Raw genomic sequence first — 22,352 nt, forward strand, 5'->3', positions numbered from 1 at the left:
AGGTACCCCACTATCTATCTTAGGGTTCAGGGTGGGGGCGGTGGCCTGGGGATCGCCGAAGAAAAAGCTCGGCACGGGGGGTGGGGGGGCTAGAGGGATGGCCGGGGCGGTGGCGGACCGGCGGTGGGGAGTATTTTCAGGGCGGGAGGGGCGGCGCACCGCCAGCTGCGGGGGGCGGGGGGCTGCTGTGTGGCCGTTGGTGGCTGGCGGCTCAGGTGGGTGGAGGTTGAAGATGAACCGCAGGCCCTTGATTTTGTATCCAACGGCTGCAAAATCGACTGACCAGAGATGAAAAGGTTAGTCGATCGACGTGTAGCCTCACCTTGCTAGTGCGTTCAGTTTTGACAGCAAAATTCAGTTTCGACAGTTAGGTTCAGTTTCGGCAGTTAAGTTCAGTTTAGACAGTTAAATTCAGTTTCGACAGTTAAGTTCAGAGATGAGCGGCTGATGTATTTTACATCTAGCACTTTGTGGTTATGTATTTTACGTCATGTATTGGAGATGCTATTAGAATTCCACTCAGGTTAACGTTGTCTCTCCTGTCCTGCTTCAGCCTCGGCGTCGTACAATTCATCGGAGCTGTTGGGGATATAACCATTTGTGTAAGCCGCCCAGGAGGGGCCGGTTTATGCAAATAAGACTCATCAGAAAGAAGCCCAAGACCAAGCAAGAAGATGGCAGTTCAATAGAGGGTCTAAAGGCGACTTGAGGCCCATCGTAGTAAACCGCCATGATGGCATGACTTGTATCGTAAGGTAGATTTAACTAGTCACCGAGCCGGACACTGTTTATGAGCCGGCCGGGACTCTGTAAGCCGTAGGGCGCCAACCCGTGTATATAAGGGGGTGACCCGCTGGCGGCTAAGGGTAAGAAACAACTCATCGAGAACCGGGCATAGCGTATCTCGCTCCCTGGTCATTGAAACATCAAGCAATACCAACCCAACTAGACGTAGGCCTTACCTTCATCGTAAGGGGGCCGAACTAGTATAAACCTCCCATGTCTCTTGTCCTAATAACCCCTTCAAGCTTCCTAGTTGCGATGGCTCCACGATTAAGTCCTTTTGTTAGGACATCTGACGTGACAATTCCACGACAGTTGGCGCCCACCATGGGGCCAGCGCACGGTGGATTTGAGTTCTTGAAGGGCAACTTCAAAGGGCTCAAGGGATACGTAGTGGGCCGGCTGACCAAGAGTCGTCGCGGCAAGATCTACATCGACGATGAAGGCTGGGGCCCGGATGCCGGCTCAATTGAGTACGGGTACCGGGTCCCCTTTGGCGGAATCCACGTCTTCATCGGCCGGATTGGTGAGCCGGGACCTGAGCCAGACAACTGCACCGACCTCGTCAAGACGGCTCAGCGTGCGAGACCCGCCCGAGTCCAACCCGGCATGAAGCGTGTCTTTGTGGGCTTCATCCATGGAGAAGAATTTCCTGAAGGATCTAAAGATGGTGGTGAGACGACCGTCCTCTCCGACGGTGATTCGTCCGCCAGTTCAACATATTCGCTGTATCAAGTCCAAGATGGCGCGCTTGGGGGCTGTTCCGATGGCTCCAGTATTCCGGACCACTATGAGTCGCCAAACTGGGCAGGAGTCTTCACGGCTGGGACTCAACCCGGCCAAAATTCTACAGCCGCTGCTGCAATAACGTCCGGGATAGGAGCAGCCGGGGCAGGAGGCCCTGTGCGCCCGCCGGCACAAGTGCTGATAGATCTCATGGATAAGCTTACGGACCTGTTAACCACCACTGTTATTCCTGCAAATAAAGACGAGCATGACGCGGAGGTGGCACGGGTGCGCGAGGAAATAGCTCAGGCCAAGGAGGCCTGAGCAGCTGAGGACACCAGGTTAGCCACGGAACGGGCGGATTTGGATGCACGGGCGCATCAGCTTCAGTCAGAGGCTTTCTAGCTTACGATGAACCTAAACACATCTACTGAGGTGATGAGAAGGAGGCACCAGAAAACTCAATCCCGTTTGCCTCTGACTTACGACCCTCGGGTTCTTTTTGCTACACCCGGAGCCGGCCCAAGTAACCCGCCAGATGCAAATCAGTTTATAACAGCCGGAACAGGAGGACCGGCTCAGCCTCGGGAGATGGCACCTCCTCATGGGAACATGGCGCCACCCCATTATGTACCGATACCGCCGTGTCACTTTTCCAACCCCATAGAGAACTTAATCGCAGCATCGGCGCGTTTGGCGGCTCTCCCAGTGGACGGTGATGATACGACAATGGTGGAGACCCGGAGGATCAGAGAACTTGTCTAGACGGCCCTGGCCCGGTCTAGTCGGGACAGGATCACTCAACTCCTTCGCCTTGGTTAGCACCGCCTAGTCAAAACCGGAGTCCAAGTTACAACAGGCACATGGAGTCGGAAGCATTGTCAAGCAACACCCAGCGCCGGAACCAGCCCGGTGGCTATAACCCGGTACAAGATCGGGTACGTCAAGAGAACGAGCGGGCGGCTCAGCTAGTGGCTCAACAGACGGATCATCAAGACTTCCCAGAGTATCCAATGACTTCCGTTGAGACGGGAGTGGCTACTAGAACCGGCGGTGTTCCTTGTCTGGTGCCGGCTCTGCATACTGTACGCCTACCCAAGGACGTCAAGGGACCTAGAAAGGTGCCGAATTACACGGCCGACTTACAGCCCGGAGCGTGGATCGAGAGCTATGAGATGGCCATGGAGCTGTCGGAGGTCAGCGATGCAGCAATGGCTAAGTACTTCACCATGATGTTAGATGAAACGGCCTGGTCCTGGTTAAAGGGCTTGCCACCCAATTCCATTAATTTGTGGGCAGAGCTAAAGGCCTGTTTCATCCAGAACTTCAAGGACGCTTGCAAGCAATCTATGTCGATTGTGGATTTGACAAATTGTAAGCAGGAGGAGGGTGAATCCACGACTCACTGGGTACGCCGGGTCAAGGAGATAATACATTCGTCTGACAAGACGGATGCCGGCTCTGTAGTCCTTATGTTGGAAAAGAACTGCCGGTTTTGAGCCGCTGAGGCAGAAATTGGGGCGCCTTAAGCGTGATTGCAACGATATGGGTACGCTGATGGCAGCTTTAGTCAAATACACCGACTCTGATAGTACTAAGGATCCCGCGTCTGATGAGGAAAAGACAGGGGAGGGAAAGAAGAACGGCAAAGGAAAGGGACAACAACATAACCCAATGAATCAAGGAGGCAACAAGCGTAAGGCCGAGGGTAACCCGGAGTTTGTAGCCAATGCCAATGCACAGGGTAACAATCAGAGACATAAGGGCAAACCACCCTGATCTGGCGGGTCAGGCCCATCTCTTGAGCAGTTACTCAACGAGCCGTGCCCGAGACACGGCACCCGGGAACGACCCGCCACCTACTTATGGAATGATTGTGCGATCATGAAGGCTTTTAAGAATTCCAACACGTTTGATAGCAATCATGGGTCGGGCGGCGGCTCAGGAGCTGGCGGTTTTCATGGCCCGGGTGGCGGTTCAAGTTCCGGCTTTCACGGACATCAGGGCGGTTATAATCAGCAACAATCTGGTCAAGGGGAACGACAGCAGCAGCAGTCGGGTTATCAAAGCCATCCGAAGCACCTGAATAGTGGGTAGTATCATGTGTTTACCACTAGTTTGTGCAAACGTGACCAGAAGGTTCATAAGAGGGCTGTAAATTCTGTTGAGCCGGCGGTTCCCCGTTATTTGAGGTGGTCAGAACAGCCCATTGTGTGGAGCAGGGAAGATCACCCCATCCGGGTTGATAATCCGGGTCAGTTAGCCTTGGTGGTAGCACCTCAAGTTAGTGGATATAAATTCACTAAGTACTCATGGACGGGGGTAGCAGCATCAATATCCTCTATTATGAGACCTTTCAACGCATGGGGTTAACTGATAAGAATTTGAAGACGTCCAACACTGTTTTTCATGGAGTGGTCCCTGGTAAGTCGGCTTACCCAGTTGGCAAGATTGAACTGGAAGTGGCTTTTGGAGATGAGTATGATTCGAGAGCTGAGAAATTAACCTTTGAGGTGGTCAAAATCAGGAGTCCATATCATGCTCTTTTTGGATGGCTGACTTATGCCAAGTTCATGGCACGGCCGTGCTATGTTTACCTGCAGCTTAAGATGCCGGGTTACAAGGGCACCATCACTGTCTATGGAAGTTGAAAGGTAGCCTAGGAATGTGAGGAGGGCGACGCGGCTTATGCTGAGTCTGTTTGTGCAGCAGAAGAGATGAAGTTTTATCAAAGCAACGTTGACCCGACAGATATGACCTCTCTAAAGAAGCCAACCACCGAGCATGACCCGGCAATGAAGTTTAAATCGGCTGCTGAAACCAAGCTTGTGGATTACAATCCAGGTGATACATCAAAGCAGTTCAGTATCAGTGCCAATTTGGATCCTAAATAGGAAAGCACGCTCATCGAATTCATCCGTGAGAACCGGGAGATCTTTGCATGGAAACCTTCTGACATGCCAGGTGTACCGAGAGAACTTCTGAGCACACTCTCAATATTGGTCCAAAGTATAAGCCGGTTAGGCAGTTTCTTTGACGGTTCAACGAAGAGAGGCGGAAAGCTATTGGAGAGGAAGTCGCCCGGCTCTTGGCAGCTCGGTTTATTGTTGAAGTTTTTCACCCGGAGTGGTTGGCTAACCCGGTGCTCGTGCTCAAGAAGGACGCCAGCTGGCAGATGTGTGTGGATTACACGGACTTAAATAAGGCTTGTCCGGCTGATCCCTTTGCTCTCCCCCATGTTGATCAAATCATTGACGCTACGGCGGGTTGTGAGCATTTGAGATTTTTGGATGCTTACTCTGGTTATCATCAGATCAAGATGGCAGTTAAGGACCAGGAGAAGACGACTTTCATCACTCCATTTGGAGCATTTTGTTATGTATCTATGCCATTTGGGCTCAAGAGTGCTCAGGCGACTTATCAGCGATGTGTACAAAACTGTCTCCACGATCAAATTGGGCGCAATGTTCATGCTTATGTGGATCATATCGTGGTGAAGTCCAGAGAGAAGGAAACCCTGATATCTGACCTGAAAGAGACCCTTGATAATCTCCGGGTTTATAAAATGATGCTTAACCCGGAAAAGTGTGTATTTGGTGTACCTGCAGGCAAGCTCTTGGGTTTCTTGGTTTCAAACAGAGGCATTGAAGCTAATCTGAAGAAGATCAAGGCAATTACCTCTCTGGCTAAACATGCGTGCATCAATGATGTTCAGCGACTGGCGGGTCGTGTTGCTGCTTTAAGCCGGTTCATAAGCCGGTTAGGTGAGGAGGCCCTACCGCTGTATCAGATGATGAAGAAAACATACACCTTTGTCTGGAGTGATGCTGCTAATACGGCCTTTGAAGATTTAAAGAGAGAGTTTTCTGAGCCACCGGTCCTTGCAGGTCCCATTGATAAAGAGCCATTGCTATTATATGTGGCTGCTAACTCATGAGCCGTCACTGTCGCCATCGTGGTGGAGCGTAAGGAGGCAGGCAACGAACACCCGGTTCAACGGCCGGTTTACTACATCAGCGAGGTGCTCATTGAGTCTAAACAAAGATATCCACATTGGCAGAAACTTGTTTACGGGGTGTTCGTGGCAAACCGGAAGCTGAAGCAGTACTTCCAAAGTCATCCTATAATGGTGGTAAGTTCCGCCCCTTTGGGAGACATCATTCAGAACAGGGAGTCCACATGACGAATCGCCAAGTGGGCTATTGAGCTTGGGCCCTATGGTTTGAAGTATATGCCACGTACTGCTATTAAATCTCAAGCTTTGGTAGACTTTATCAATGATTGGACAGAGTTGCAGGCACCTGAGGAGAAGCCAGATAACACATATTGGACTATTCACTTTGATGGGTCTAGGCAGTTAGAAGGCTCAGGGGCTGGAGTTGTTTTAACTTCCCCTCGAGGTGACAAATTTCGTTATGTGCTCCGGCTTATGTTTCCCTGTACTAACAATGCAGGTGAGTACGAGGCCTTGCTCCATGGTCTCCGGATGGCCAAAGAGATGAATTTGAGTCGGGTAAGGTGCTTGGGCGACTCAGATCTCGTGGCTCAACAGGTGTCAGGCAAGTGGGACTCCAAGGATCCCCTTATGGCGGCTTACCGTCGTGAAGTAGATGCTGTGGCTAGGCACTTCAGAGGTTATCAAGTAGAGCACATCGATCGAAGGAAGAATGAGGCGGCTGATGCGTTAAGCCGGTTGGGATCTCAGTGTAAGCATGTGCCGCCTAACACCTTTCTTGACGTTTTGCATAATCCTTCTGTCAAGGTACCTACAGAGGAAGAACTAGCAGTGCCAGACCCGGAGGCACAACTGGTGGTTGCGCTTCACGTCATCCCGGATTGGACATTGCCATATTTGGCCTATATGACCCGGGGAGAGTTGCCTGAGGATGAGACCTTGGCGAGACAAATCATCAGGCGGTCCAAATCTATGACGATTGTTAATGGCGAGTTACATCACCTCAGTGTCACAGGGGCATTCCAACGTTGTGTGTCGCCTGCGGAGGGTCAAGAGATACTTCGTGAGATCCATGAAAGAGATTGTGGTCATCATGCCGGCTCAAAATCTCTTGTGGACAAGGCTTTCCGTCATGGTTTTTATTGGCTGACGGCTCATGCTGATGCAGAGGATCTAGTCAGCAAATGTGACGGATGTCAAAAATTCTCACGACGAGCTCATGTGCCGGCTCAAGAGTTTGAGGATGATTCCAATTACTTGGCCGTTCGCATTCTGGGGGCTTGACATGGTTGGACCTTTCAAGAGGTCTAAGGATAAAAAGACACACCTCCTAGTGGCAGTGGATAAGTTTACAAAGTGGGTTGAGGCAGAGCCGGTCAGTAAGTGTGATGCAGCCACAGTGGTTCAGTTCATCAAAAAGGTGATCTTTCGTTTTGGTTTTCCACACAGCATCATAACTGATAATGGCACTAATCTCTCCAAGGGTGCCATGGAAGAGTTCTGTCAACAAGAACATATCCGGCTTGATGTTTCGGCTCTTGCTCATCCTCAATCCAATGGTCAAGCAGAAAGAGCTAATTAGGAGATCCTGAAGGGTATTAAACCACGGCTCTTGGTCCCCTTACAGCGGACTCCGGGTTGTTGGGTGGAGGAGTTACCCTCTGTACTGTGGAGCATCAACACTACGCCTAACAGATCCACTGGTTATACACCTTTTTTCATGGTCTATGGAGCAGAGGCAGTCCTGCCTAGGGACATCCGACATGACTCACCTCGCGTGGCAGCTTACGTTGAGGCTGATAACGAAAAAGCTCGTCAGGATGCACTTGACTTGTTGGATGAGGAGCGAGACTTGGCAATAGCATGCTCAGCGATTTACCAGCAAGACCTTCGTCGCTATCAGAGCCGTCGGGTTAGAAGCAGAACCTTTCAGGAGGGCGATTTAGTGCTCCGGCTCATCCAGGATCAGTATGATATGCACAAGCTATCCCCTCCTTGGGAAGGACCCTTTGTGGTCAGCAAGAATCTGAACAACGGGTCAAACTACCTCATCGATGTTCGAGAGCACAAGGATTCACGTAATTAGGAGGAGGAGACCCGCCGGCCGTGGAATATCTTCCATCTTCGGCCTTACTATACTTGAGCCACCGGCTCTTAAGATGTATATATTTTGACGATGTATATATTATATAAAGCAATAAAGCAGGAGCTCTGTCCTTTTTTACCTTCAAAGGTCTATATGTCTTTTTTATCAGATGGTGGAAACAACCAACAGGGAGTGAATCATATCTGAATCCGGCTTTCCCTTTGGTCCGGCTTATGATCATATCTGAATCTAGCCATGATCACTTGGGGGGCTTCCTGTTCAAACATAGGTCGTATTCGAACCAAAGAGAACATAGCTGTCGATACCCACTTGATCGGCATACTGCCAAACCCACTTGGGGGCTTCTTGATCATATTTGAATCATAGCTTAACCCCTTTGGGTCTGACGTGGATCGTATTTGAATCAGCGTCATTAAACAACTCTTATGGTCACTTGGGGGCTTCTTGTTCAAACATAGGTCGTATTCAAACCAAAGAGAACATAGCTATCGATACCCACTTGATCGGCATCGCCAAAGCCACTGGGGGCTATATGATCGTATCTGAATCTTATCTTAACCCATTTGGAACGGTTTACTAATCGTATTCGAATCAGGAGCCTTTATATTATCCATTATATTTTATAAGCATAGTTATTTGACTATATTAAGACCTTTTTGAAAACACTATGAGATGATTTGTTGGTTCTTTCGGCTTAATATTTATCACCCCTGGTTGTTAAGTGGCAGTGAACATTATATGTTCCAACCTTCAAGAGTTGAATTTACCCGCATGGGGTAAGTCATATCAGCAGGCGAGATCATCAAAAGGATTGCAGGATAAGGCAAGCAAATTTGACATCAAGGAGATAAAATATCAATATAAGCTGGAAGTATATAGCGATGGCGGCTTACGAAGGTATTAAGCACCATAAACATGCGTGAAGGCATGACAAAATTGAGAGGTTTTTTCTACCCTATTACAAGACTCCCCGAGTCTGAATAATGAAGCATTGTTTTGCAAAGTCATAAACGCCTGGCAGTTCACTCCTTTGGTGGGCTTGAAGGGTCCGGGTTATCCTTCTCCGCGTCTCCGTCGGCTGCTTTGTCCTGGAAATTTGACGAGGCCCAGTCAATGCCGCTCAAGGCTTCAAACTCGGCTTCATCATCTATTAAACCGGCTGGGTCTACTTCAGGGGAAAAGGTATGCTTACGAGTTGGAGGGATCAGACTAACTTCATCATAGGGAGGCGTTGGGATTCTCCGGTTCTCGCTGTCATAGCCCGACTGATACTTGGTAAGATCAGTATCGTTCCCTATAAGAGTAGCCACGGGGCGTATATCTTTGACACGGGCGGTGAAGTTATGTTCATCAAATACGGTCCCATCTTCTTTCAAACTCGGGTATCCAAGAGCGAGGTCGGCCAGGTCTAGCTCTGGAATCCATGCCTTCGCTCGGCTCAACGCGGCTATGGCCCCGGCTCTTGCGGACGCCCGCCTTAGATCTTGGACCCATTGAGGTAATGAAGCAAGTTGTTTCAGCACGTCTTGCAGGAGGTGAGGAACGTCATTTGATAAAGATACAATGGCCAAAGCACGTTGTGACCCAGTATAGAGTTGTTCCACAAGAGTATAAACCGCCTTCAGCTTGATCAACATGTTTTGTTTGAGGTTTGTGCTCCTAGGGCCTACATTATTAAACATAAGGTGAGCCGGAGTTGACAATTGAAGTAATCACTGAAAGGAGGTTTGCAAAGTTTAAAGTTTATATGAGTAACTTACCAAAGATTGCTGAGACCATTTGAGATATCTGGCGCTTTAAGCCGGACAGCTCTGATGTTGCTTCTGCAAGTAATGCCTCTGCCGTTTCAGCCCGGGTCACTAGTGAAGCCTTTTCATCAGCCCAGATTTTCTTCTACGCCTCAAAATTCTTCTTCAACTTCTCTTGTTCAGAGACACTGAATTCAAATTTGGAGTTGGCCTTTTGAATTTCAAGTTCTTGAGCTGCCAGGCGGCTCTTCAGTTCACCAGTCCCCGACTCAAATTGACTTATGGTGGCCTACATTAATGCCAGGTTATTATCAGAATCATGGTAAGATAACATTAAGTCCCAAGCACTTTGCAAGCAAAGATACTTGACACTTGGGGGCTAATGTGTGCTGAAGAATTTTAAACTTACAATACCGGCTCATGGAAATTAAGTCTCAAGCACTTTGCAGGCAAAGATGCTTGACACTTGGGGGCTAATGTGTATCGCAAGTTTAAAGCATCATGTTACAACCGGGTTAAATATCTTCTTTCTAAACCAGACAGAGCAGTGCTAAGTAGTTTTCTAAGTCTACAACATATTTATTCATAAGCAATAGACTTGGGGGCTGATACAGTAAGTATGATTCGGAAAAGTAGCATCAGTCATACCTCAGATTTTTGCTGTATTTGCTTCACCATGTCAATTTCTAGGTCACGACTGCTATGTACTTGATTGAGATAGCCAAAGACTATATCTCCAATACTTAAATGAGTATAGTCAGCAACGTCTAGCTTGGCCTTTCGGCATTCCAGAAGTTCCTCCTTAGCAGAACACTTGGCAAGGACAGTGGGTCGCCCTGGCTCAACAAAGTGAGTCTTCAAAATCTCAACGTCCGGATCAATTTTCGTGGTCGGGCTAGGAGCTTCCGGGTTATCAGAGCTGTTGAGAGTATCTTCGGCGGGTGGATTAAAGGTTGGTGCTGGAATGTTATAGGCTGGTTCAGGCGGCGACTGATGGGTACAACTATCAGGAGCAGTCATGCCAAGCTCCGGTTCAGTCACGACCGGGTCTCGGGACGGCTTACTCTTTTTTGCCCTCTTACTGGGCTTCACTTGCACGCTGTGGACAAAGGCAGAAGGATGAGTACAAAGCATGGGTAAGGTAAAGCATAAGGTAAAAAAAATACATTACCCGGGGGCAGTTTTGAAAGCCGGCATGTTAGATTGCATAGACTCGCCGGAGGAAGGACAGGTATCCTGATAATTGGAGTCAGATGAATTGAGAGGTTGGCGAATTAAACCCACCAAAGGGAAAATAGAACATAAATCGGAGATAACCTCAGTCCGACGCTTCCTGGTTACGTCAGGTGAGCCGGAGGAGAGCTCTACATCCTTGCTGTTCCGGGTCTGCCTCCTGCTTTCAAACTGATGTTGCTTCAAAAGAAATTGAAGATCTTGATAAGCTAGAGGATGTGAAAATATTACTTTCCGTGTCACCCTTCGGATTTTTTGCTTTGGCAAAGGCTCTGAGTCGGAGGAGATTATAGTTACATCTTCATCAATCGCTCGGCTGTTCCCCGTATCCACATGAAAGGATAGAATGTCAAATAAAATAATGACAAAAGAATCAGGAGAGTTAAGGATTACCTCTTGTTCATCATTAGAAGTGTCATCCAATTTGAGTAAATCCGAAGCGCTTGGCTTCTGCTTCCGTGAAGTTCCTGTTTTGGTGGCTTTCCTTTCGGCTCTTTTTGCCGCTTTGGCTTGTTTGGCCGCCTCATGGTCATATTTGACCTTCCAGAAGTTGTCATCGGCCTGTGAAAAGTAATAAGGGGTTATGAGTAAAAGCAAGATGTAATATAGTAGAGAGTATTTATTGAGGTTGATGACTCACAGCAGGGGCCAGGTTCTTCTTGCAGAAGGGAAGTAAGCAAAAGGCATTACTAATTAGCGTGCCTTCTTTCAAGAACGTTTGGGTCATGGTCTCCACCACATCTTCTGGTAAGTCATCGGGGCTATGACGCAGTGGGTCATCCTTCTCGCCGGAGTAAGTGCACATTAAGTTGGGTCGGCGGCTTAACGGATGCACTCGCCAAGTAACGCAGACTCGGACCAGGTCAATGTCGTCCAAGCCATTTCCCAAAAGAGCTTTGATTTTTCTAATTGTGGGAGCAAGTGGCAGATGTTCAACAGCAGTCAGTTTATCATGAAGCGGATGGTTGGACTCAAGGCGCAGGGAGCGGAAGCCGGGTAGAGGGTTTTCCTCAGCCGGACAAGTGTCCTGGCAGTAGAACCATGTCTGATTCCAATCCTTTGGGTGACTCGGCAGTTCAGCATAAGGAAAGAGGCAGTCTCTCCGCCGCTGAATTGAGATGCCACCGAGTTCAAGACTGGGCCCGTTGGCACGTTCATTCTGCTGGTTTAAATAGAATAGCTCTCTGAATATAAGTATATTGGGCTCTTCTCCAAGGTACACCTCGCGGAAGACTTGGAAGTTGCAAATGTTTGACACGGAATTGGGCCCGATGTCTTGAGGTCTGAGGTCAAAGAAATGCCAAACATCCCTGAAGAAATTTGAACCGGGTGGAGCGAAGGCCCGGTTCATGTGATCAGTAAACACGATTACCTCCCCTTTTTTGGGTTGAGGCTTCTCCTCTGACGGGTTAGGAGCACGATAAGACATGACCTCCTTCGTCTTGGGCAGATGGTCGTATTTCACAAAATCAGACAAAGTGCTCTCTGTAACAGTGGATTTGACCCAGTTGCAGGTCACGGGAGCTTTGGGAGCCTTGGGCGCCATTGCGTAAGTTGAAGCCTATGCCAAAATAAGAGGTTCCAGTTCAAATTTAACCCGGAGGAAAATATTTTAAGTTTATTCAAGATGGCGGTTTAAGAAGGGGCCTAATGACATATGACTGACTATATCTGGTTGTCTAATCCGCTATGGGAATCAGTAACATTTAAAGTTATTTTAAGCTGCCAGGAGCTGGCAAGGCTGTCAGTTAATATTTTCTAATTTAAACCGGCAATGAGGGCCGCTGGAGTTAAATGGGCATAACAGAAACAGGTTTCGTAGTTGGCGGATATTATTTTGGATCAAACAGGTGCACAGAAAGGAAAATATTGTAGACCTAAAACTAGTACAGATAAGTTCACCAGTGCTTAACAAGGCTTCTGTACAGAGAAAAGGAATCTATTTGCGTCATAAATGGGTGCTAAATAGCTACCGCATCAGTTTTATATCATCCTAAAGATCAAGAAACGGCGGTGGTGATGAAATCTAGGAGGGGTTCCTGACGAACAACGAAGAACACCGAGGAACTCAAAGGTCCTAATGCGGATCTGAGGAACACAGATGCAGAGTTGCTACGGAGGTTCGTCACATTTTTCTGGTCAAATCAGGTTGATGCAGCGGCCTGAGTTGGCGAGGACGAGAAGATCCGCGATGGCGGCGGCGGCGGAGCTAGAGCGGCAGAGAGAGAGAGAGAGAGAGAGAGAGAGAGAGAGAGAGCGAGAGGAAGAAGACGAGTGACTGAGGGAGAAAATGAGGAAGACCTAGGTCGAGCCTATTTATAGGGAAGGGCCAACCGGGACGGTGCGAGAAGCGAGGAGATTGATATTATTATCCAGCGACCCCGACGCCTCGGGTTTCGGGACAATCAGTAAAGGCGAAGATCCGTTGAAGATATAGCAGGATAAAATAAGGATTTAATTGGAGATGACGTCACGGCGGGTTAACGTGGATCCAGAAGATGACGTCATGGCGGGTTAAAAACCTTTGCACAGGCAGAAGGCTGAAGGTTTATTTCTTAAGGTATTTTAAGATTGACATGAACCGGTTCAACTCAATCTGGGGCCTAATGTTGGGGATATAACTATTTGTGTAGGCCGGGTTACGCAAAGAAGACTCATCAGAAAGAAGCCCAAGACCAAGCAAGAAGATGGCGGTTCAATAGAGGGTCTAAATCCCACCAGCGACTTGAGTCCCATCGTAGTAAACCGCCATGATGGCATGACTTGTATCGTAAGGTAGATTTAACTTGTCACCGAGCCGGACACTGTTTATGAGCTGGACGGGACTCTGTAATCCGCAGGGCGCCAACCCGTGTATATAAGGGGGCGACCCGCTGGCGGCTAAGGGTAAGAAACAACTCATCAAGAACCGGGCATAGCGTATCTCGCTCCCTGGTCATCAAAACATCAAGCAATACCAACCCAATTAGACGTAGGCCTTACCTTCATCGTAAGGGGCCGAACTAGTATAAACCTCCCGTGTCTCTTGTCCTAATAACCCCTTCAAGCTTCCTAGTTGCGATGGCTCCACGATTAAGTCTTTTCGTTAGGACATCTGACGTGACAATTCCACGACAGGAGCTGCTCCAATGACGAAACCCTCCATCACAGCGGAGCAGTACCTCGGGCTCCATCTCCAGACGCCTAAGATCTTCTTCCCCTCCTCCGACAGCCAAGTCAGCTGGAGCATCCTCACTGGCCAACCCAATCACGCTGAGATCGACATGGCTTCGCCAAAGAGGTTGTGCACTTGTTGCATCTTGTTTTTACTCTACATGTTTTATATATTGTCCACTGAGCACTCGTAGTAATGAGAAATACGATTATTTTATCCTACTATATGACAAGCAATGAGGTACCAGGCAACTTAGCTATCCGTGATGGACTCTCTTGAACGCCATCATTATTTATCTCTGCGCGTTAGAGCTGTGCATTTGTCGATGGCCCTGGGAGTTGAGCTAGTAGGGTAGTGGCCTGGGTCCAAAGTAATAGAAGTAGCACAAATACATTTTTTTAGTCTAGGCTTTTCCTTGCTCAAGCCTGCCTACTAGAATCGGCAGTGCTTGAAAGGAAAAGTGAATGAAAAACATAGGAATTGGGAAGTTTCCTATGGTACTACTATTCATGAATTTGGTTCAAAGGAATGGAGCAAAGGAAAACTGTAGGATTTGTTCCTTTAGTGTCTCCTTGAGAGAAAAAAATTAGGAATTTTAATTTTCACTTGTCCTCCTTTTCAAATTCTGAAGCACAAGACTAAGAGATAGTAGCATAATAGCATTATAACCGTACATTTTCTAGTGGTTTGACTTAATCTCACCATGCTTCTTTGCATCCTATGATCTTCCTATTGTTGTGAATCAAACACCCAGATTGGCAGAAATCCTGTGTTTTTAAATTCTTTGTTTTGCACGTGCATTCCTATCCTATTCCTGTCTATTTCCTATCCCTGCATTGTTGGAATCCTCCAATCCAAACGAGCCTTTACAGAATTACTTCTCGTACAGATAGTTGTCAAAGAAAACCTTGTGTGGTTTGTCCCGCTCCTGCTGCGCCGTCGTCCACCCCAGCTCATTTGCTCCAACGATGGAAGGGTCCAGCACAGCAGGGATCCGGCCTCTAGACTGTCTTTCGCCGCCTCAGATCTTCTTCCCCGCCGCCGGCAGCCATGAAAACTGCATTACCATCATTAACCGAGCAGATGGCCTCGAGGACTTCACGGGTCTGCAAGAGAGGTCGCACTCTTTCGTGTCTGCTTACGATGCATCACTTAATATTACATGCTACTTTATCGTCTTGTTAACCGATTAGACTCTGAATCAGCTCCAAACTAATGGTCAAACTTGAGTTTTTAAATGGTTGTGGGGTACATATCGAGGCCGCAATCAATAGTATCTATCTACTATCTGGTTAATCTCCGGTGTCTACTATGAGTTTCATGTTGGGTGGGAAACAAACAGTAAAGAAGCCAATATCTGTATTTTTTAACTGAAGCCATTATCTGCCTGCTATCATTGGTTTTGGGTCTATCCACAGTTTGCTACCATCACTCTGGATTTGTGCATGCACTCCTTACATAATCTCACTATGTTTTATTCCTATGCATGCCAGTTATTGTACACAATGGAACAGATCATGTAGAGCAAAAGAGACGAGCCTTGCATGGCAATAAAATTTCATGCAGACGTCGTTCCATGGTGGGCACAAAGGCAGCGCCCCTCCACCCATTTCGGAACATAATCAAGAGGATGATAACTATTCTAAGGGGGATTTAGAAGGAGAAGACCACTCCTATTTACCCCATGAGGTCTTCTCTCTAACTTGGCATGCTGATGTTGGTAATATCATGCATATGGTGCCTTGCATTGCTTACTGTATACATTAAAGATGTCATCTGTTTAGTTTAGACATGCTTTGTGTCAGTGCCATCTGTTTAGTTTCTTTATCGTATATGTGAATCATGCAATGCCATCTTGTTTAGCCAGGCATCATATATGTGAATTTTGTAATGCCACCCTGGTTATCCAGTCATCTTATATGTGAATTATATCATGCCATCGTTTTTTTACTACGTGTTAAATTTGTCAAAAAATTTAGTACATTCAATTACTCTTCCTGTGCATCAGCCATTCGGCACGGTCAAGGAAAAATCTGGAGTGGAAACAAGGTCTTCAGAGCAGACAATGCTATCTGACGAAGCGCATATCTTGCTGGTTACAGATAGCTCCTCAGAGGAGGATTCAGAGACAGATGACCAGTCATATCCCCCCCCCCCCGAGGTGCATGCTCTAACCTGGCAGGGTTATGTTGCTCATATCGTGCTTATGGTATCTTGCATTATTATGTCATTTGCTTAGTTTAGACATGCTTTGTGTGAATGCCACCTGTTTAGTGTCTAATTACCATATATGTGAATTATGCAATGCCATCTTGTTGCAAGACATTATATGTGAATTATGCAATGTTATCTTGTTGCAAGGCATTATGTATGTGAATTATGCAATGTCATGCTGTTTAGGCAAGCGTCATATATGTGAATTATATCATGCCATCCTTTTTTTGTATTTCTCATTGCTTTTGTCAACAATGTTTGTATATTCAACTGCTCTTCATGTGCATCAGCCATTTGAATTGGTCATGGAGAAATCTAGAGTGAAAACAAGGTATTCAGAGCAGACAATGCTATCTGCTGAAGCAGACATCTTGCTGGTTATAGAGAGCTCCTCAGAGGAGGATTCAGAGACTGATGACCAGTCCTATTTCCCCACTGAGGTCTATGCTCAAACTTGGCAGGGTTATATTACCCATGTCATGCATGTTGTCTTGCATTGCTTAGTTTTTACATCATATATGGATTGCTATCTGCTTACTTGCTTACTATATAAATCATATATTTGAATTTTATCATGCCATCATGTTTACATAGTACATACACATCATCTATCTGAATTATGGCATGGCAACCCATTTAATAAAGACATCATATAGTTATATCATCTCATCTTGTTTAGTGTTTACAGTCATCATATTTTGAATTATGGCATTCTATCCGTGAATGTATGTGAATTATGGCATGCCAACCTATTTAATAAACACATTATATAGTTATATCATGTCATCCTGTTTACATAGTCATCATATTTTGAACTATGTCTTTCCATCTTTTTTAGTTAGCCATCATAATGTGAAATTGTGTCATGCTATCCTGGTTAGTTAGCCATCATATATGTGAAATTGTGTCATGCTATCCTGTTTGGTTAGACAACATAAATATGAATTATTTCATGCCCTCTTTTATTCCCCACTATCCATTGCACCTGTCTATCATACAATGTCTATACTTTCAATTACTTTTCTTGTTTATCAGCCGTTTGAATTGGAGAGGGTGATGGCAGTATCTAAGGGAGTAACAACACGGTCTTCATAAAAGATAGTGCTACCAGTTGATGCAAATAGAACCACAGTTGTACTTGCCCAAGGACCAGATCCACCACACATAACCCAGACTCTCCCAGATTGTACCCCTACCCAGTTGGACAGAGAACCAGCTACACCCCTTCTAACCCCAACCCCGGCAGATAGTAACCCAGTTCCAGTTGACACAGCACCGTCTGCACCATTGAGCACCCAAACACGAGCAGTTAGTAAGGGAACTACAGTGCCCAAAGCACGAGGACCACCACTCCGAATACCAACTCAACGCTTAAAGGAGAAGAAGATTTGTTCTCAGGTCAGGTTCTGTAGCTATGGTTCATACTCCTTTGCTCTCGCATTACTGTATTTGCTCATACCAACTATTTTCAAATTTGAAGTATAGAATTGAAACTCCAATTGCGCAACAGGTATGTTTCAAACCTGTTTCTTTAACTGGTTTGCTGTTGTAACCTGCTCTATGTTGATTTCAGTTTCAATTGAATAAACAGTTATGGTCTCATGTCATGCACATTAAAAGTGTTGTTATTGCTCTATAGTTTCCCACACTTATATTCTGTCTATTCTGCTTTGTCTTGAACAAATATTATTTGAATGGTGTCTCTATCTTGATTTGGCAACAAAAACTAGAATGATATAGACAATAAAGTGAACATGGTACATAGATATATGTTTGTTTCATGCTGTTATCCTGTCCACTTTACTACTGAACTCATTTACCAAAATGAGTTTCATATACAACATGGTAAACCTGTGATGTGTCTGCTTGTTTCTCTTTTAGAATGCGGACAAAATTTTGGAGAACAGTATCGCGTTATGCAATGGTAAAGGAAGTAACGCAGATAAGGTTCAAGATAGTGAGACATCCCTGTTGGTCTCCAAGAAAGCTGATAAAAACTATCTTGACGACTGTTAGAGAACCCAAAAGTCATGTCTTGATTAGTGTTCGAGTTACTGGCCACTACTGCTGGCACAAGCTCTTCGAACTCACTGCTTGAATCAGTTCCTCTTCTTGAGTCTCAACTTCAAGTTGAACGACATAGATTAGATGTGCTGCGACAGGAAGCTAAAGGACTAAGGAAGTCCTTGCATAATTCAGATGCATATTTCCTGGTGCAACAGCAAGCGCTGGAAGATCTAAGCATCAAACAAGAGAAAGTTAATAAGCTTGCTAAGCATCTTGCCAGCATTATGGGTACCCAGGATATTGTTTCTTGAGATCTTCTGAAGTGGTTTCAGTTCTGGATTTGTTTTTCTGCGGCGTTTATTTGCACTGGTCGCCAACTTTGACAACCAGTGTATATGATATGCTGCTTTGTTCCCTATATTTGCTTGCACTAATGGCGAACTTTGATGCCCAGTGGATGTAATATGTGAAATAGCTGTGATAGCCTAGCATTATTTGATTGCTTATTTATTTCCTTGTTGTCTTGTTTATTTGTTTGCTTGAAGTCATTGCAGTTCTTATTCCGTGGTTTGCTAGTGGCTGCAATAACCTAATTTTTAAAACTAGGCCACAATAACCATGGCTAATATTTACTGTAGTGACACTAGGCCTCCTACGGGCCATAGAAACAGTGGGCCTTCTACGGGCCATAGAAACAATGGGCCTTCTACGGGTCATATCATCAATGGGCCTTATACGGGCCGTATGATCGATTGGCCAAACATGGGCCAAAAAGACCGCATTATGGTCGTAAACGGGCTAGAGTTGGAAACGTTCGTTCATGGGCCGACCATAATGGGCCATCGTTAATAGGCCGTATGTGATGATGCTATGAAAACGGCCCAACGTATTAACGGACCACAAATGGGCCGACTATAACCACAGGCTGAATTTGGCCCACAAGCAGAAAATGACAGAAATGGGCCATAAGTAAACGAATGCTAGAAATGAGCCCTAGAATAGATGGGCTCTGAGAAGGCCGAAAGATAACATGGGCTGGAAACGGACCAACGGAATAACGGGTCGTTAATGGGAATAAAGTGGTACACTGTTCATTATGGGCCAGTTTCAGCACGGGCCGTTAATGGGTGTAAAGTGATACACTGTTCATTACATGCCAGTTTCACGACGGGCCGTTAATGGGCCAAGAGTTACAAAGGGCCTCATATGGGCCGAAAGACGTCATGGGCCATACATGCGCCAGAAGTGAAAACATACTGGAATCATATTGGATGGCCCAGATGACGCTACTGGGCCTAATTCGGATAGGGCATAATGGGCCTTGGGTTAGCGGGCTGTAAATGGGCTATATGCGAACAAGCCGTTAACAGGCTTTCCATGGGCCAGCCCACCACCTTTTGACAAAGTCAAATGGGTCGGCCTTTTCTCGGGAATGGGCCTTTGTTGGGCCGTGCCACGTGTCGACGTATCATAGGCGCCTTCTGTCCAATGAGTGGATGACATCTGTCCCAACGATGAGCCGACACGTGTTTCTTCCAGCCAATGATGATTTTACACGTGGAAAATCCCCATTGGTCGGGGATGTTAACGGGTTATCGGATCCAAAACCCGACCCAATATCTTAACGGTGTTCCGTTACGATGGATACCACGTGTCGGTCACCCTTGACGAAAGCACTTCTGTGACGCGCGATTTATCGTCCAGGAAGTGGACACTTCCGTGATGATAATTTTGGTAATGTCATGGAACACTTCTACGACAGCACACGTATGACTATCTTGATTCTGTCATAAAATCGTCATGGATGTACATGCATGACAAAAAAACGCGGCCTACTGTGACAAACACATATCATCACGGAAGTGTATTTTTTTTGTAGTGCTAGGCATGATCATGTATATAGCCATCACGTCCGCAATAAGTAGACCAACTCCTGCCTGCATCTACAACTATTACTCCACACATCGATCGACTCCTGCCTGCATCTAGAGTATTAAGTTCATAAGAACACAGTAACGCAGTAAGCAAGATGACATGATGTAGAGGGATAAACTCATGCAATATGATATAAACCCCATCTTTTTATCCTCGATGGCAACAATACAATACGTGCCTTGCTGCCCCTACTGTCACTGGGAAAGGACACCGCAAGATTGAACCCAAAGCTAAGCACTTCTCCCATGGAAAGAAAGATCAATCTAGTAGGCCAAACCAAACTGATAATCCAAAGATACTTGCAAAGATAACCAATCATACATAAAAGAATTCAGAGGAGATTCAAATATTTCTCATAGATAAACTTGATCATAAACCCATAATTCATCGGATCTCGACAAACACACCGCAAAAAGAGTTACATCGAATAGATCTCCAAGAAGAGGAAGAAGAACTTTGTATTGAGAATCAAAGAGAGAGAAGAATCCATCTAGCTAATAACTATGGACCCGAAGGTCTATGGTAAACTACTCACAACTCATCGGAGAGCCCTTGGTGGTGATGGAGAGGCCCTCCTTGGTCGATTCCCCCTCCGGCAGAGCGCCGACGAAGGCTTCAAGATGGGATCTCGCGGATAACGAAGGTTGCGGTGGTGGAAATAGTTTTTGTGGTGCTCTTGGATGTTTTCGGGGTACAAAGATATATATAGGCGAAGGAAGTCGGCCAGGGGAGCCACGAGGGGCCCACGAGGCAGGGGGCGCACCCACCCTTACTGGGCGCGCCGGCCACCCTCGTTGACTCCTCGGCTGCTTCTTGACGTCCACTCCAAGTCTCCTAGATTGTGTTTGTTCCAAAAAGATTGCTCCCGAAGGTTTCATTCCATTTGGACTCCGTTTGATATTCCTTTCCTTTGATATACTGAAATAGGCAAAAAACAGCAATTCGGGTTGGGCCTCCGATTAGTAGGTTAGTCCCAAAAATGATATAAAATTGTAAAGTAAAGCCCATAAACATCCAAAACAGGTAATATAATAGCATGAAACAATCAAAAATTATAGATACGTTGGAGATGTATCAACTGGCTTCTCCGGATCCTCCTCTTTCGGTAGGGTGAACTTTACCTTCAGCGCGGTCTAAAGATCAGCTTTCTGTCTATCTTCGACAAAAGAAACTTGAAGCTCTTCCTTCTTAGGCTTGTACCATTGCTCGATGCTGATCGAGATCATGTCCCTAACATGAACCCCGAACTGAGCAGAAAATGCTTCCTTGGTCTTCAGGGGTTTGATCGGTTGTCCATCGCGCGCGATTTCTGTGATCGTGAACCTTTCATCGGGGCGCAACTTTTTCTTCGGGCCTCGTCTCGTTACCGAAGTTTTGCTCGATCTGGAGGGCTGTAATAGAGGAAAGAAGAGTTAATATATATACATACCAAAACAATTAATGCATCAATTAGCAACTCAACACAGGCTTAATATATATACATACCTCGTGGACTTTGCAATAGCTGATCCCGACTCCGTTCGGTCACCGGAGCCGTCATCACGGTCGCCGGAGCCACCATCATGATCCTGACTTTCCACCTCCATTGTTTGATCATCGTAGCCTACTTCCTATCCTTCCAGACCTTCTTCGAGGTCATTGAGAAACAACAAGACATCACCTTCGTCACGGATTATGTCCCCTAATATCTCTTCTTGTTCGAAGTCTCTTTGTTTATCCATACTTTCTGCAAATATTACAACATGGCAATTAATATACAAACATGAGAGATGGATATATTAATAGTGGCAAACATAGACCCCTCGGCAATCCTTGACCCTCGACCCCTCGACGACCCTCGACCCTCATCCCCTCGGCGACCCTTGACCCCCTACCCTAGCTAGTTCTGATCCTCGACCGCTCGGATTCTCTTCCTTTAAGGGATTTAACAAGATGGCGCCATTCTGGATGTGCAGAAAATGGTCCATATTTTTCCTGATCTCAAGAAAACCATTGCTTCATCATTTGCCGAAAGTAACAGGCGCATAACGGTACAAAGCTCTCCAAAATTGTTTTGGAATGGAGTCCCGTATAGGATAATTCGCTTTTGGTACGAAGTTCAGCAAGAGCCTTCCAAATATCGCTATTTGGAAGGCCTTTGCTGAAATCCATACCAAAAAGCGAATCATCCTATCCGGGACTCCGTTTCAAAACAACTTTGAAGAGTTTCGTAGCGTCATACGCCTGTTACTTCCAGCAAATGATGTAGCCATGGTTGAGATCAGGAAAAAAATGGATCAACTTGTGCACATCCATAATGGGGGCATTCTTGTTAAACGGAGACCCTCGACCCTCGGTGATCCTCAACCCTCGACCCCTCGACAACCCTAGACTCTCGACCCCACGATGACCCTAGACCCTCGACCCTCGACCCACGACCCTCGACTCTCGACGACCCTTGACCCTTGACCCTCGACGACCCTCGACCCAATGGCGACCCTCAACCCTCGA

Source organism: Triticum dicoccoides, chromosome 2B (assembly GCF_002162155.2).
Source record: "Triticum dicoccoides isolate Atlit2015 ecotype Zavitan chromosome 2B, WEW_v2.0, whole genome shotgun sequence".
Classification (NCBI taxonomy): domain Eukaryota; kingdom Viridiplantae; phylum Streptophyta; class Magnoliopsida; order Poales; family Poaceae; genus Triticum; species Triticum dicoccoides.